The sequence below is a fragment of the Bombyx mori genome, chromosome 5 (genome assembly GCF_030269925.1).
Source record: "Bombyx mori chromosome 5, ASM3026992v2".
Classification (NCBI taxonomy): Eukaryota; Metazoa; Arthropoda; class Insecta; order Lepidoptera; family Bombycidae; genus Bombyx; species Bombyx mori.
This window is the reverse complement of record NC_085111.1, coordinates 372,642-391,031: the sequence shown is the minus strand read 5'-3', so window position 1 is coordinate 391,031 and position 18,390 is coordinate 372,642. Positions and strand designations below refer to the sequence as shown.

Sequence of the window (18,390 nt, the reverse complement as noted above, 5' to 3'; positions counted from 1 at the left end):
TCAGCTTATATGACGAAATAACATTTAGTTATTTATTAATTAAACGGGTGAAGAGCTTACGGTGAAGCTGGTGCTTAGTGGCTAACGAGCCCACAGACAACACAAAGTTCATGCCGCTACCAATCTCGAGATATGAGGTTTAAGTCTCTATTCTAGAGTAGACTGTTCCACCTTTCAAATATTGTTAAGTACGTATCTCATGGGCAAAATTGGTACCTGTCTGCGGGGTTTCAAAACCGGTATGGTTTTACCTCTCGATACGTGTAAACCCGGCGTCTTATGCTTTGACGACGACGGCTCCAACATGTTCAGCCCCTCACCTATTTAATATTCCGCTGTAACTTTATTCCAGAAATGAAATTGTAGGAAGTTCCTCGTCGTCTGAAGAAGCCCTAAATTTAATATTGCCCTCAAATTAGCTTATTTTTAACACGATCTTATTACCTTCATATACAATATTGTTACGCGCTGGGGTTCGGAATAAATAAAAAATTCTACCAAATAACAAGTTAACATTGTATTAGCACTTAGAATACTTAAAACACTCACAAACACTTTAAAATTCTCAATTCGCTTATTTCGCTTCGCTTCAGGTGATCCGTTCGCTGTTTCGCTTCGAGTAGTTCCGATTATTAACTGACTGCGTGACATCTCTGCAACGCTTTTATAGCCGATACCACGTCCCTAGAATTATCGAGAATATTCCACACATTTCGAGTATTGTGTTTCCGCTATCTGACAATAGATGGCGTTGTACGTCTCGATCGTTCTAGGTGCTACTAGATCCTTCGATATTCGTTCGACTATTCGGCGATAGATGACGTTACTCTTACTGGCGTAACAATATGTTCAGTATGTATGTAACGGAAACTTTGAACATAATGTAAACCCCCTTCAAAACATCGGATTAACTCGAAATTTGGTATACTTATCAAGGGCCGATGACAATTTAATATTTTAAGCAGTTAGACTCGTTATAGAGAAGCTGATGGTAGCTTGTCGGGTAGACGGGGGAAGAATAAGCGGACGCTCACCTACCCGCTGATTAGATCTGGTAAAGACGCTCACCGGCCTGCTAATAATCGAAGATACAAAGAATATCGAGGACAGAAAGACGTGGAAAAGCATAGTGCATCGAGTGACCAACACTTTAACCTAGACATGACCTTCAGCAAGGAAGAGATCGATTAAGAAGAGCAAGAAGAAGAAAGCCCGTTATCCTTACTAGGATAGTCAGGATTAGCAATTTTTTGTTGAGACCAGCTCCGAATTTGATAGCTCTTTCACAATATAAACAAAGCCTAATTCAACTGTTGTACAAATGTATAGCTTATTATTGATGTTTAATCGTAACACCATATCTAATAAGATGTTCGACCAGCCCATACCGTGGGCCCCGAAGGTCAAATATTTAGGCGTCACCCTCGACAGTAGGATGACATTCCGCCCCCACATCAAGACGGTACGCGATCGTGCCGCCTTCATTCTAGGACGTCTCTACCCGATGATATGTAGGCGAAGTAAAATGTCCCTTAGAAATAAGGTGACACTCTACAAAACTTGCATACGCCCCGTCATGACCTATGCAAGTGTAGTGTTCGCTCACGCGGCCCGCACTCACTTAAAGTCATTCCAAATTATTCAATCCCGTTTTTGCAGGATAGCCGTCGGAGCCCCGTGGTTCGTCAGGAACGTCGACCTCCATGACGACCTGGACTTAGAGTCCATCAGTAAGTATCTGCAGTCGGCGTCCATGCGCCACTTCGATAAAGCGGCACGACACGAGAACCCTCTCATCGTGGCCGCCGGTAACTACATTCCCGATCCTGCGGACAGAATGGAAAGCAGTCGACGTCGCCCAAAACACGTCATCTCGGACCCGCCCGATCCACTAACGGTGCTTTTAGGTAATTCAAGCACCGGTCACCGTTCTCGTCGAACCCGTCGCTTGCGACGAAGGGCTCGACGAGTAAATTAACTCTCAGACACAGCCCACTGAGTTTCTCGCCGGATCTTCTCAGTGGGTCGCGTTTCCGATCCGGTGGTAGATTCTGCGAAGCACGACTCTTGCTAGGGTTCGTGTTAGCAACATCGTCAGGTTTGAGCCCCGTGAGCTCACCTACTAAAGTTAGGGCTACGCTGATATAGCCGCTAGGGCTATCAGCTTAAAAAATCTAATAAATAATAGTTAAAAAGTATTAAAAAAATCACTTTGAGAGGAAATTCCACAAAAAAATAGAAAATAAATTTATTGTAAAAAGTCCGTTATATTAATATTTAAGCACGTGTATAATCTTATGTTACATACATTGCAGTAACGATCACTTTTTTCTTGCAAAACGAAACAAACTACTCGTAATACATCGCAACAGAACGTTCTGGCCTACGGTGAGCCACGGCTTAGTTCCACCCTGCTAGTGCACCGAGGATCTTACCACGGAATGCCACGGACGATTTATGAAACGTACATACCTAAAATAATAGCTTTGTAATTCGCGATATGATTCTGTAGCACCGAAACAGAACTTTGGAACTCAGTAAACGAATTTTCGTTATAAAATACGAAATTACGATCGGCATAAACCTTAGTTTATAGTTGAGAATTAAACAGTCGGAACGTGGCCCGAGAGTCATAAAAATTAAATTTCTAAGCGCGCTCTGTCGCGGCAGTTCGGTTACGAACCAGTCATTTCAATTATTCAATTCGTAATTGGGAATTAGTCACACTAAAAAATTGCATAATTTCTATTCCAACATTTTTGTTTGCCGATTGGTATTTTGCTGTTAAATACTAGCTGTCGTACATGGATTAAAACACTTAATTAATTAATAAGTATTATTTAATATGAGCACACACTTAACTGAACACTTAGGAAAAAAGGCAAGACGGAAGTTGAGTAAAGAGCGAGATAGCTACATTTTAGAATGATAAGTATCGAATGCGTTTAGGAATTGGTTTGATATCTCACGCTAGCATTTAAAGTCCCTAGTCCAACGTATCGCACTGAAATTGTAAATACATATCTTTACAAGCAAGTTGTACATCCACATATCAAGTGTAATCAGCCTTTGACCTCAGCATCGAAACCGACACGGATCCAAAACGACAATTAGGTGTTCGTCAAGGGATTATCCCGGCTTAAGCCCGGCCTGTTTCTTTGGGGCCTTTAGTTTGGTAACTAGCGTATAATCTCTGCTTTTTATGGGTATTAAGGATTGGTATTAACTAATACCCACATTGTTACTTATTTAGTTAAATTTTATTTGTCTCAACGAAGCGAACAAACTATTTGGCATAGGTCAGAAAATTGCATTGCAATGTGGTCATTTTGAATCTATCATTCTAGAGTATTCTAGACCATTATGGAAAATGTTCAGCCGTGGTCCTTCACACTCTTCTTGTAGTGGTGGCTGTTACAGCTATGAACTTGGATTGTTACAAAATAATTATATTTGCGCTTTTTGAGAAAAATTGAAAGAGGAAGGTTATTTATTTAAATGTGTGCCTATTTTTTATTTACACACACGACCTTGTTTGATCAAAGAATCTGCAACATTGAACCAATGGCTATCTTATTCTTCAAATTTGAATAATGATTACGAAAGAAGCTAGTGGAGGCTGGACAAGCCTTCTTGAGAGTTTAACCTCATGCTTCAAGGTGGTTGATGGTATTCGCGTTGTTGTCCATGGGCACCTGTAACTTGAATACCAGATGATCCGACAGTATTTGTGAATATTACAAGTAAATACAGTATAAGCAGATACGAATTTCATCCAAAAAGAAATTATATTTAGAGCTACTTTTACTCTTTTAAAATTACTGGAAATGTTCATCGCACTCCAGATGATTGTATGACCAACAAATGAACTGCCATCCTAAAGATAATAAACACGACACCGGTCTGTAAAATTAAGTGACAAACCAGGACATCTCTAAATCATAATTACAGGAAACGAAATTCTGAAAAAAATTCGAATTTCACCAGGAAAAGTTTTTGAAGGAAAATTCTTTATTTCAAATGAAACAACAAAGTTGCTGGCCAGCACAGTATTTATTATGAAGCTGACAGCCCGCGACACGGTGTAATTCAAAACGTCATCCAAAATATGAACTCACTTCACAAATTTTGTTTACTTGACTATATTTAAATAGATACGGTCAGTCAGTTCTTATTGACTTTGTTGAGTAGATAAATTCAGGAATTACCAAATACCAAGTTAAAAAACCGGTTCTCAAATCGAAAACATGCACTGTGTGGCAAGTTGGCAACTAACTCTCTTGATTTATATTTCTGGTTCACAAAAAAGACCTCTGCTAAAATCTACAATGGGACTAAAGACATATAGGAATATTATTATTTAGGCACATGCTTTATTAAAACTTTTATTTGTGCCCGAAGATTTGACCTAAGTAGCTACGTAGCCGCTCCGTGGTTAAGTTGCGCGCAGAAACTAGAAGGAAAACCTCAAGACGGCTAAACCTCATCAGCGAACTTAAGTTAATAAAAAAGCACATTTTTGCAGAGCTTCATCCCGCTACGAACTAAATTTAATTTACATGAAGGAGCGATGAGAACTAACGAGGTGTGTCGCGCAGCAAAACATGAATTCTACAGAATGCACATTTTTTGTGTATTAAGTGTGCTATTTGTTTTTGACTATTTTATTCACACTTTATTGTCACAATCATTACTTTATAATGGCCTCTGTGGCTTAATAAGTAAGACGCTCTTTGTTTTGTAAATGTGCCGTAGTACTAGTAATTTATCTTTCTTACTTAAATAATTGTCTTAGTTAGATATTTGGAATTCGAGATTTGACTGTGCTTGTTCGTGGAGAGTTCTCGAGGAGAAAGTTCTAGTTGCGGCATTTTCAATGTTGAACCTTTAGCTTTAATTGCTTAAAGATGATAATTAATTTTGAAGTCGTCGTGGCCTAAAGGATAAGACGTCCGGTGCATTCGTATGAAGCGATGCACCGGTGTTCGAATCCCGCAGGCGGGTACCAATTTTTCTAATGAAATACGTACTCAACAAATGTTCACGATTGACTTCCACGGTGAAGGAATAACATCGTGTAATAAAAATCAAACCCGCAAAATTATAATTTGCGTAATCACTGGTGGTAGGACCTCTTGGGAGTCCACACGGGTAGGTACCACCACCCCGCCTATTTCTGCCGTAAAGCAGTAATGCGTTTCGGTTCGAAGGGTGGGGTAGCCGTTGTAACTATACTGAGACCTTAGAACTTATATCTCGAGGTGGGTGGCGCATTTACGTTGTAGATGTCTATGGGCTCCAGTAACCACTTAACAACAGGTGGGCTGTGAGCTCGTCCATACATCTAAGCAATAAAAAATAAAAATAAAACAATTACTTTTGAGTCTGAGTCTTGAATGGCGCACGCCTCGTTCAGTCCAGTATACATACATACGTACCTACCTATTGACGTTATTGTATTAAATTCGAATATATCTGTTTCGTACTTTCAGTAGAATGATCAACTCGGCTTGTGTTCAGATATTAACATTTTGACGTTATCATACATCCCTCCCCCTTAACTTTAGTACTTACAGATACCTACATACTTAATCATTTGTAGGAATCAGACTGCATTGTTCAAATCATTGCAAATTTTTGTTTTTTCGCTTTTTCTCCTGAATATGTACAACTCACTAACATCACCAACGTCTCATTATATCATCATCATCATCATCATTGAGAGTTCAGTAAAAAACTGTAACGAAAAGACGGCAGTTTCGCCATTTGTTTTAAAATAAGAGTTAACAGTCAGCTTGAAATTACTTTAACAATAGCTCAGCTTAATAAAACTAGTCTCTGACTTTCAAAAGCATACCTACTTAGCAAAGTTTGGTAAGATAACTCAGCAAGTTCAGTTATTTAACCAATTTCAGCGTACTGTTAAGACATTACTGAGTTATCAAAAAGACATTTCCTCAAAAAGTTCCATCGTCGAGGGCTTTAATAAATCCTTAGCATCAAGTGGGACATGAACAATAATCGTTGCGGCTTTTGTGTCAATCACGTCATTACCCCACGTACCGTCCACCAATAATTAAAAAACCCAATTTTCTCAACAATAAATCTCGTAGTAAAACGCACACACCGTATAATGCTGCCAATTTGTCGACCTTTCATAATTTGACAGACTTTAACGTCCAAAAGGTCTTATCGTGACTGCATTGGGCTGAATTTAGAATGGCACGTGACTCGCCAAAGTAATGTCTCACTTTATTGCTTACGAGACGTGACTAACAAATGTATTTGTCCTGCTCTGTGTGCGTATTTTAGTAGTTGAGAGAGCAAGCAGTATTTCTTAAATTAGATTGTACGTGTTTATTAGTTTTACTATGTGATTTTGATGTTTATCTTTAATGATTATTGCTGGTTTTCATTTACTTTGTGTAAAATTAAAGGTTCTTCTTTTGTTCTGTCACAGTGTTATAGATTCTGAATGTCTATTAATATTGGGATAATAATTTTGATGCAACAGTTACAATAATTAACGTACTGAATATTGATTAATCACGAGTAAAAACAGTAAGGGGTCGCGGGGCGCATTGTGTGAGGTGAATAGGTGACCATCCTTCCTCATTGTGTCGCCAAGCACCTAGAGGCACACCAGCCTAAAGGTCGGGACAGCTTGTTCAACAAGATGTCCTGCAACTAGTCACTTAGCACCTTCCAAATTCCCCTAGCTATTACAATTAAGCACGATATGATTGCACTACATCAAAGCCTCAATTCCTTTTTTTGTGACAATGATTATCTTAACCTTTGAAGCACGCGATTGCTCGATGAAAGAACCCGGTCTACCATCAGTGAAACAAATGAATTTCCAACCCTCGACCTGCTTTTAAATTTCTTATTTGTACCATTTCGGTTTCAATAGTCTGCAGCCCATTTAGCCGTTGGATTTTCTTTTTAAATTACATTCGTATACAAGGCCCGTCGACGCCATCATTCGGCTTATTGCACCGACTCACGAAATCAAAACTCGTCTGTTGAAATTTGCATTTAAACCACTCGCCGGGCTACGGATGTATTCTTTGAAATTCCAGGTATGTAAATCGTCTTTAGTACCACGCCTAATGAGGAATTGGCATTTTTAAAATTTTACTGGTGAGAAACCAAAAGATCACAATTTTCGAAATTGCCGCGCAACCTCATTCCTTGTGACGTGAATCAAACTCCAAATAATCGTCGGCATAGCCAGATACCATAGCCGTGATGATTCGTTATATGCAAGTTGCGGCAACGGCGCCGGATCTTCACAGTGGGTCGCGCTTCCGATCCGGTGGTAGATTCTGCGAAGCACTGCCCTTGCTAGGGCGGTGTTAGCAATTCTCCGGTTTGAGCCCCGCGAGCTCACCTACACAAGCTAGGGTACGCTGAAATAGCCTCTCAAGGCTATCAGCATAGGTAGGAAAAAAAAAAAAGCGGCAACGGCAGCCTTCTTCTGCTGATGGCCGGTTATTAATGCGTTTCAGAAAGCTGAAGCATGCAATAAAAATAACAATAAGCAACTTAAAACAACGTGCGTTTTATTAAAACAGTGTTAGACTCATTAGATTTCATCAAGAGGTTTATAAGATACTAGCTGTACTCGTCTGCTTCGCTGAGCATTTAAAATTAACATTATTATTTCTCACCCCCACAAAGATTCTCATCATTAATGCCCCGCAATGCCCGCAACTGGTGTAGGGAGTCCAACTTTCATATAAATAATAGCCCATCCATTAAGTACATGTATTTTCTACATGGACACCAAATTTCAAGTCAATCGGATGCATGGTTCAGTAGTTATAATGGAAGATCCGTAAAAACCACTGAAGATTTATATTTTATATTAGCATAGATGACTTGTTATCGACCGCCAACCATTTTCTAGATTGCTTTGTAATTGAAGTCCAGTTGCTCATAGATGGATATGGGAAATGGAATCATTAAGATGATGATTTCAGATCCTAGTTTCCTACACCACGGAGCCTGATCATAATATTCACCATTATATTAGCCATTATTATAGCATTAGACTATGTCGTTTCAGGGAATTTTAATATTATGGTCGTCAAATTTTATCGAATTACCTTGCTGTGACGGTCTACTGGACTAGTCGTGCGGTGTACCCTTCTCTGTTGATGCAAACATGACGTATACCGAGATACGAGATTCAGATCGTAACTATCGAAGCGTTGAATACGGGATCTACACAAATATCGAGTCTGATTGCTATCGATGTGCAGGGAGCGCCCACACAATCAGTTCTCAAAGGTTCTACGGTCAGTTTGATTGTTTTCATCTCTAGTTGTTTTAAAATCAATTGTTATCCAACAGAGCAGTCTCCACCGCGCGAGATAGTCGAAAAGTTGTTAAAGGTTAGTAACTTCAAGTACTCATATTTACGCAACATAATAAGGGAAACCAAATAATTCTTGTTCGTAGGATTTTTTGGAACGAAGTTCCTTATAGGACGATGCGAAGGGGTACCCTAACCGGGAAAAAACGTCCGTAACGTAAATTTTTTATTAGTGATGCACACAGTGTACGACTTAACTTTGTAATAACGTACAAAAAATAACACATTTTTTATCATTCATTGACCACGATCTCAGAGCGTTCGTTTGCGCAATACACTAACTCTTATGCAAACAACCATGAATGAAGTGTACCACAATAAATTCGCACGTTACCGAATGACCGTGGATTGTTGCGAAACCTCCAGTTTTATTTCCTTTTTACCTCGAATAGAACTTAAAATTAATATTTTTATAATAAGGAACTTCGTTCCTATCCGGTGTCCCACGACACCACACATCTTTTTTTAAAGATAAACCTACAAGACAAGATTGATTATTAATTCTTACGTATACCATAAACATCTAAAATGTTGAGCTTGAAAATCTATCCTATTTCATTTCCAATTATAGAAAAGTATTATTAGCACTTAGTAAGGCGTTTTCACACACGCGTCTGGAGGCGCGGGCTCCACACAAATTTGGTCGCCTGATAAATGTCGCGTCGGATTGGTCGAGATCAACCGCGAACGGGCAAGTGCTCGGAAAGGCCTTTACCGATTTATGGCCTCCGTGGCCTTTCCGCAGGGCTGGAAGAATCTTTTGATTTGGAAATGTGTGTTTTGATTCGGTTGATTTTGATATTTATCATAATTTAGATATAAAGCTCCGGATTTATCAGGTAATAGGATTTATTCCCAAGAGAAATATGGGTACGCGATGTATCGCAATAATTAATTAGTTATCGGGCGGGGTCAATGATTGTACATGATGCGGACGCGTAACTTCCGCACGCGCCTGCAAGTTCAATAATTATGAACTTCTACAGGTAACGAGTATGTGCGCTTAACTTATCAAACGGATATTGTTTTCTGTTTAACATTTAAAGTAAATATATTCTCGTTTTGATTGGGGGCAGGTTTTTAGGCCATAATTCTGATGTTATCCGTTGTTGCGGGAGAATAGAATAAACCTAGCAGAAGGTTGACACATGCTAACGACATTTTGAACGTGAACATATGCATTTATACAGGTTGCGAAAGATATTATTCGAACAGCACCCGCTCGGTGGAAGATTTCAGTTTCAATTGTAGCCTTCATATCACACCCTCGCTGGTGACGAATGTTGACTATTGCAGCTCAAGCGAGTAGCACAACACAAACCATCTACCAGGGTAGCCTCCCCCCTCCTCGAGCCCCACCACTCCGACTCCACGAAACCTAAGTTAATCAGGTTAAACATTTTGACGCTGTTAATGGCAATGGTACCGGCTGCAATGAAGACCAACCACATCTTGAGTGAGCAAATATTTTTTATATATATCTTATGAGATTCTGTTTGCTAACTCAGCAACCCTGCTACCCCTGGCTACTTGTAATTCAAAGCGCGAAGGACACGGATAGTGTTCAAGGGCCTTTATAAAGATATAGGGTGTACTTTTGGCGGTTAATGTTTTTGGGTTTATTTTATACCGTGGAACCGTTTGAACGAGAAGCAGTTGTTTGAACCTAATATCACGGCCATGATTACCGGCCCGAATAGGATGGTAAACTGTTGCGGCGTGGCGTGTGCGCGTGGGTCAATGCCCATTACACAGGGGTAGCGATAATCGGCAACAAATTATTATCTCGTTTGTGGAAACATAGTTTTTGAGATTTTTCTCTAGATAATAGCAGGAGGCATTCCTCTTAATCATTTCCGACAGTGCTGATGCTGATGCACTACCTTTTTATCAATAAAACGCAGCTCCGACAAAGAAGGCCACCACTCCTTTGTGTTCGTTTTTACTTATGAGACAAATTATCCTTCGTATTCCAGACACGCGTCCTGGATTGCGATAGCCATTTCACTACATTCAGATGTAAGTGAGACTCCGTCTGGTGTCTGAAGATGGGCGACGGTATCCATATTGTGATGCCCAAGAGCCTCGATGAAAATTTAACCAGATGTGCTCATCCAGAATAGAAAGAACCTGTGTACTTAGTGCGAGTTTTTTAACTTTCTCGATAGCGTAAAAGTTAGCTCATATTTGTATGAAATGGGATTGTTTGCCTACGTTTGCCATTAGGGGCGCTGTTCCAACTGCGTACAAAATTGGGCTAACTTTTAAGCTATCGAAAACGTTAAAAAACTCGCACTAAGCACATTGATCGGATGTTGGAGAATCTGTTAGCAGTCAATACAATTTAATTATAAACACCGGCTCACCTCTCAGCGTAATCTCAAATCGATTGCATTCATAATATTTTTTTAAATAAAATACTTTTTTCATACTACTAAAAAAAAAAAAATACTAAAAAGCAAAGTGTAAATTTAAAATTCATATTACGAATATCGTCGAACAATTATTTAGTAATTAAATTATTTACTAAAACCAGATAAATTTGGTAAAACCTTTAACATACAAATACGAGATAATACAATATTATCTAACATGCCATATTGCAGTGACAGAGAAAAGTGTTGCTAGAATTTAAAGACTGGTTGATTATAATTCAAATGAATCCACAAACAACAATAAAAATGGACGTCCTCCTTGCTCAGCAATATCAAGAATAGATCATAATTTCATAGTTAGATAGATAGTATAGTTAGATATAGTTTAGATTTAGATAGGCATGATAATGTTAAATTTTCTGAAAATATTTTTTGTGCGTAACATTCACACAAGTGGGTTCACGAGTGCTCTGTTTATATTATAAATGGAAACTTGTGCTTGACACGGGAGGATCACGGTTGATATAGTTGCGTTAAGGCCACTTAATCATCTCAGCATTGATTCTCTAATGAATAATTTCTCAATCCCTATGAAACCATTGTTAGATTCAATATTTTTGTATAATTTTCTAGTTTATTTTTTGTTTACGTTTTGATTGTGTGGTTACAATTTTTATATAATAATATATTATGGTTTTGAAAATGGCATATTATTTTAACATGCAGGACCTGTCTTTGCTAACAAAACACATTGTATTTGTCAACGTCGGAGATAAATTGAAAGATACGGAACTTTCCAGAACTTTTAGGGAGTTTCCTAACCTGACAACCCTTAACAAGTAACTGCGAACGTTCGCTTCCCTCGCTCACCTTTGTGAATTGTCCGCTTTATGTAACTCGGAGATAAAAATGAATAATAATGAGAATTTTTTGTGTGTGAAACATTGAAGCACTTTTTCATGGCAAGCAATGAATTTGGGAGAAGTCATTATATTTGGTGAAGTTATTGGCAGAATTTAAGTTTTACCTTTATGTGGCAGTTTTATTTTGAAAAAATCGTATACCTTTGAACGAGCAATTCTTGTACATTAATATATATTATTATGTATATAATCTGAATCTCGGAAACGGCTGCAACGATTTTCATAAAATTTAGTATACAGGGGATTTCGGGGCCGATAAATCGATCTAGTCATCGTCTAGGTAATAATTAAATTAATTAAAATTAATATCAAATTGTTGATAATTTGAAATGTTAATTATTTCTTACTTAGTTAAATATATACGTGTATTTTATTTTATAATGCCTAATACCGCTACGAAAATGAAGTAACAGTATGTGTAGGTGTCAAGACATGACAAAAAGTTTAATGTCAGATCAGAATCTAGACAGATAGTATTCAGTGCTTCGCGGAGTCTGTTGAGACCACAATCAGAAAATCTGTGTCACCGATGTAAGAAGTGAGATGAATGTAGCTTCTGTATTGTTTTGTATCCACCGGCTGTTTCACTCTTTAAGCCAAACCATTTGACTGATGCGCGGCAGAAATGGGGGAGCACTGGCTCACGATGCGCCCTGCTACCTATATAATTATCTTATCTATTTAAACAGTTGATTACAGTTGACTTTTGATTTAAATATAAAATTTAATATCCTATTTATATACTTGATGGAAAAAATTACGTTACAACTCACGCACTAACCTTCGCTCTGTAGAATTCATTTGCTGGACGCGATCTCACATATGCCATGCCAGCAATCCCACTCCCCCGGACCCAGGACCGAATTTCTCTTAAGTGCCGCCCTGTGATACCGGGAAAAATAACGTCCCATTATCTACATTAATAATTGAGGAAAAGTCCGGAAAAAATTTCACAAAAAAATATAATAAAATAAGTAATTTATGTGAAAACGTAATTTAAATATATTGTATATTTCTGATCACGCTGCGCTAAGCGTTTTCGATAAAAAAGAAAAACATTTGTTGCGCAATCCAAATTTTGGGGTTCTTCGAAACTTATCAAATCAAATCAAATCAAAAAAGTTTTATTCAACATAAATGAAAGTACATACTTCTTGAACATCCCGGACATCAGCCTGTACGAGATTAGGATGGCCCTCAAACAGCTCAAGAACAACAAGGCGCCGGGCGAGGATGGAATCACCACAGAGCTTTTGAAAGCGGGCGGGACGCCGGTACTGAAAGTCCTTCAGAAGCTATTTAATTCCTCCTTGCTCAAAGGGAAAACGCCGGAGGCATGGAACAGGGGTGTTGTGGTTTTGTTTTTCAAAAAAGGCGACAAATCCTTATTGAAGAACTACAGGCCCATAACACTGCTGAGCCATGTCTATAAGCTGTTTTCGAGAGTCATCACGAACCGTCTCGAACGCAGGCTCGATGACTTTCAGCCTATCGAACAAGCCGGTTTCCGAAAAGGCTTTAGCACCATAGACCACATACATACGCTGCGGCAGATTATACAAAAGACCGAAGAGTATAATCGGCCCCTATGCCTGGCGTTTGTGGACTATGAAAAGGCCTTTGATTCTGTCGAAACTTGGGCGGTCCTTAGATCTCTCCAGCGATGCCGTATTGACTATCGGTATGTCGAGGTGTTGAAGTACTTGTATAATAACGCCACAATGTCAGTCCGAGTACAGGAGCATTGCACGAAGGAAATCACGCTTAAAAGAGGAGTTAGACAGGGAGATGTCATATCCCCGAAACTGTTTACCGCTGCCTTAGAGGATTCCTTCAAGCTTCTGGAATGGCAAGGATTTGGCATCAATATAAACGGCGAATACATCACACACCTTCGATTTGCTGACGATATAGTAGTCATGGCTGAGTCGCTGGAAGATTTGGGACAGATGCTCGGAGACCTCAATAGAGTCTCTCAACGAGTGGGCCTTAAAATGAATATGGATAAAACGAAAATCATGTTCAATGTCCATATTAAGCCCACCGCAGTTACCGTTGGGAACTCTACTCTTGAAGTTGTAGACGACTATATATACCTGGGACAGGTAGTCCGATTAGGTAAGTCCAACTTTGAGAGAGAGGTCAGTAGGCGGATCCAACTCGGCTGGGCAGCGTTCGGTAAATTAAGAAATGTGTTCTCGTCCAAAATCCCTCAGTGCCTAAAGACAAAGGTGTACAACCAATGTGTGTTGCCAGTGATGACTTACGGTTCCGAGACGTGGTGCTTCACAAGGGATCTTTTCAGGAAGCTTAGTGTCGCGCAGCGAGCTATGGAGAGGGCTATGCTTGGTATTTCTCTACGAGATCGAATCAGAAATGAGGAGATCCGTAGAAGAACCAAAGTTGCTGACATAGCCCGTAGGATTAGCAAGCTGAAGTGGCAGTGGGCTGGCCACATAGCGCGAAGATCGGACGGCCGAGGGGGCAGAAAGATCCTCGAGTGGAGACCACGTACTGGCAAACGCAGTGTGGGACGGCCACCTACCAGATGGACCGACGACCTGGTGAAAATTGCTGGGTCACGTTGGATGCAGGTGGCAACGGACCGGCCGCACTGGACATCAGTTGGAGAGGCCTATGTTCAGCAGTGGACAGAAGACAGGCTGAAATGATGAAAATGATGACTTCTTGAACGTCAAAAGAACTACCGCCAATTCACAAGAATTAGCCTCCGTCCTGAGAAGAATTGGCAAGAAACTCAGCGGGCATGTCGTTTTTTTCTTTTTTAATATTAGATTTTTTTATTTTAATTTTAAATATTAGTTTTTTTTAAATATTCATTTTTACAATAAGTAATTATAACATAACAATTATTACAATATTGAAATGCCCGGAGCGAGCAACTCATTCCCACTTTGTGCAATCTTCTAGATAATCATTGACTTTATAGTAAGCTTTATTGCACAGATGTTCTTTAATAGTTTTCTTAAACCTATGTATATGTAGGTTCTGAACATCTTGTGGGATTTTGTTGTACAGGCGCACAGACAAACACCCGAATGAATTTCGTATCTTATGTAACCTACTCATCGGCACAACAAGCTTGTGTTTGTTCCTAGTATTTCTATTATGTATGTCCGACATTTTAGGAAACTCTTCAATGTGTTTACGAACATACATCAAATTTTCAAAGATGTACTAGGATGGCATAGTGAGAACTTTAATTTCTTTAAATTTTTCCCTCAGGGATTCCCTTGAGTGCATGTTATAAATAGCACGTATAGCTCTTTTCTGCAGAATAAATATCATTTCTACATCGGCCGCATTGCCCCATAGCAAAATGCCATAGGACATGACACTGTGGAAGTAACTAAAGTAAACTAAACGAGCCGTGTCCGCATTTGTTAACATTCTAATTTTTTTTACTGCGTATGCTGCAGAGCTAAGCTTACTCGCAAATTTATGAATATGAGGTCCCCACTGCAGTTTGGAGTCCACTGTTATACCAAGAAATACGGTTGACTCAACAAGCTCCAATGCTTCCTCAGAAACAATCACATTACTATCTACTTGTCTCACATTTAAAGATGATTTAATACATTTTAAAGTAAATTTAATACATTTCGTTTTCTTACTATTCAATAATAGGTTATTGATACGGAACCAATGAACCACACACGAAATCGCATCATTCACTTCGTCATAGACTTGTAATTGTCGTTTAATTTGAAATAATAAAGATGTATCATCTGCAAATAATACGACCTCGTGTCGGGACTCAATAAAACTAGGCAAATCGTTTATATATATTAGAAATAAAAAAGGACCCAAAATGGAACCCTGAGGTACACCCATTTTCAACGTGGTGCCTGAAGATCTATTTCCTTTCACATCTACTGTTTGTATCCTTCCTGATAAATAGGAAGTAATAAGTTCCAATGCACCATCCCTAATACCATAGTGATGTAGTTTCCTCACCAATGTTTCATGTTCAACACAGTCAAATGCTTTGGATAAGTCACAGAAAATTCCAAGACAATCATGCGATTCCTCCCAAGATTGAAATATATTTTTGATTAGATAAGCACCTGCATCAGTTGTAGAGCGACCCCTTGTAAACCCGAATTGTTTATTATGAAGCAGGTTATTTGAATTAAAACGTTCTAAAAGTTGTGTCAAAATAATTTTTTCAAAGATTTTACTCAACGTAGGGAGTACTGAAATAGGTCTATAGTTAGAGGGGTTATCAGTACTACCAGATTTAAAAAGAGGAATCACTTTACTATGTTTCATTAAGTCAGGAAATACACCACACTTAATACAATCATTAAAAATACTAACAAGATGAGAAGCAATAATGTCTATTACAGACTTCAAAACCTTTACTGATATTCCCCACAAGTCAGCTGTATTTTTTACATTAAGGCTATTAAAACTTTTTATTATATTGCTTGAATTAATTTTCTTAAATTTAAAAATTTCATTCATTTGTGGACATGGTTATGCAATAATATTTCAGCTGCTGTGGGGGATGAATTTAGAGATGTGGTAGTTGAAACTGGAATGTCAGAGAAAAACTTTTCATAAGCATTAGCCACATCTTCATGACTAGTTACCAATTTATCGTCTATTTTTAACGAGAATTCTGGATGGCTATTTCTGACTTTTCCACTTTCTCTACCAATGATGTTCTAAGTCATCTTAGCCGCCCTGAGGGCTGGCACCCAGTGTGCTATTGTAGACCCAACACTGGCCACACCTGGCCTCCTAGCCGCGATCCCGGCTCGGCTGTAGAGCTTCTTCAATCTTCTTGAATGAGCCAAACAAATTTCGATAAATATTCACCACATCAGAATATAGATAGAAATTTTACTTAATCTACATGAATGTTACTCTATACAGCTCGTGAATTAAATTAAATAATAATAACAGGCAATATAAAGTAGTCTTCTTTAAAAATTGTAATTTAATATTAAAAAAAAAAGTATAATTAATAAGATCTTAAATAAATATAGTAGAATAATAATAATAATATGCGTAATATATTATGAACTCGTCGTGACCTAAAGCATAAGGCGTCCGGTGCATTAGTATCTAGCGATGCACCGGTGTTCGAATCCCGCAGACGGGTTTTTTTTTTATTTATTGCTTAGGTGAGTGGACGAGCTCACAGCCCGCCTGGTGTTAAGTGGTTACTGGAGCCCATAGACATCTACGACGTAAATGCGCCACCCACCTTGAGATATAAGTTCTAAGATCTCAGTATAGTTACAACGGCTACCCCACCCTTCAAACCGAAACGCATTACTGCTTCACGGCAGAAATAGGCGGGGTGGTGGTACCTACCCGTGCAGACTCACAAGAGGTCCTACCACCAGTAATTACGCAAATTATAATTTTGCGGGTTTGATTTTTATTACACGATGTTATTCCTTCACCGTGGAAGTCAATCGTGAACACTTGTTAAGTACGTATTTCATTAGAAAAATTGGTACCCGCCTGCGGGATTCGAACACTCGCATACGCATTGCATCGCTCGATACGAATGCACCGGACGTCTTATCCTTTAGGCCACGACGACTCAATTTTTCTAATGAAATACACACTTAACACATGTTCACGATTGACTTCCACGGTGAAGGAATAACATCGTGTAATCAAACCCGCAAAATTTTATGGCGCATTTACGTTGTAGATGTCTATGGGCTCCAGTAACTACTTAACGCCAGGTGTGTTGTGAGCTCGTCCACACATCTAAGCAATAAAAAAATAAAAAAAGTTACGTAAAGAAAACATTCAAATTGCACCAATTTTAAATGAAGCTGCAACAGAACCTAGAAGCTATATAAAATTACAACATCTCATTATATTGCTCGGCACAACACCGACCAGAAGTGTTTAAGCTATAAATAAAGGAGCATTTCATTAAACTCGCTCCCGAATTAACCGGGCCGTCCGTACGTCACGCCCATTGTCCGTATGGGTGACATCTGGCCACCGACTGCACCCGGAGCTCGATGAGATAATACCGTCATCAAGTGTATAGATTTTTTTGATGCCGTTGTAGACAGACGAGCATACGACCCATCTAAAGGTGAGTGGTTATCGTCACCCATGGACTTCAACAACGCCAGGGACAGAGCCAAGCCACTGCCTACCGTTAAGTACACTCCACAAGCTTCGTTTGAAGAAGGACAAGGTCATGACATGACATGAAACGCACTGTGGATGACCGCAGTGGCTCCAGGTAGTATTAATGAACTCTACTCCGGTGGCGGACGGTGCGATGGTAAAAACGAGATGATGGGATCATCTCAAACAATTCCATATATATATATATATGTCGGAGAGTCCACAATAATTAATATCATTGTGGGTGACTCACATGTATTTATTTATTTTATAATATTTTATTATAATTACACTACACAACAACACATACATACTTTATTTTATATCGACACATTCATTTATCACACAATCATACAAAATATTATTTACACTAAACACAATATAATTCACAAGCAAAGTCAGGCGATAACTGCAGTATAGCGGCGGCGATATATTTCGCTAGTACATCGGTCGCATTTTTACCGATCCACCGCCACCAGTCGAAATCTGACTTGCGAGCGCGCATCCCGTATTATCTTTACTGTTCTACGCCTTTTATAATTTTTGCTTTTTGTTTCGTGTACCTGAATGTGTTGCTTGG

The 18,390-nt window shown here is 38.9% G+C and overlaps 1 protein-coding gene and 1 long non-coding RNA gene across 2 annotated transcripts in view; both read left to right on the top strand.

The window, feature by feature from the left end:
* Positions 1-18,390, top strand: part of LOC105841815 (zwei Ig domain protein zig-8) — a 348,782-nt gene that overhangs the window by 191,622 nt on the left and 138,770 nt on the right. The window lies entirely within an intron of this gene.
* Positions 8,076-10,747, top strand: LOC134198972 (uncharacterized). Its single transcript, XR_009973279.1, has 3 exons — positions 8,076-8,303; positions 9,571-9,836; positions 10,357-10,747. It is a non-coding gene; the product is annotated as an uncharacterized LOC134198972 (long non-coding RNA).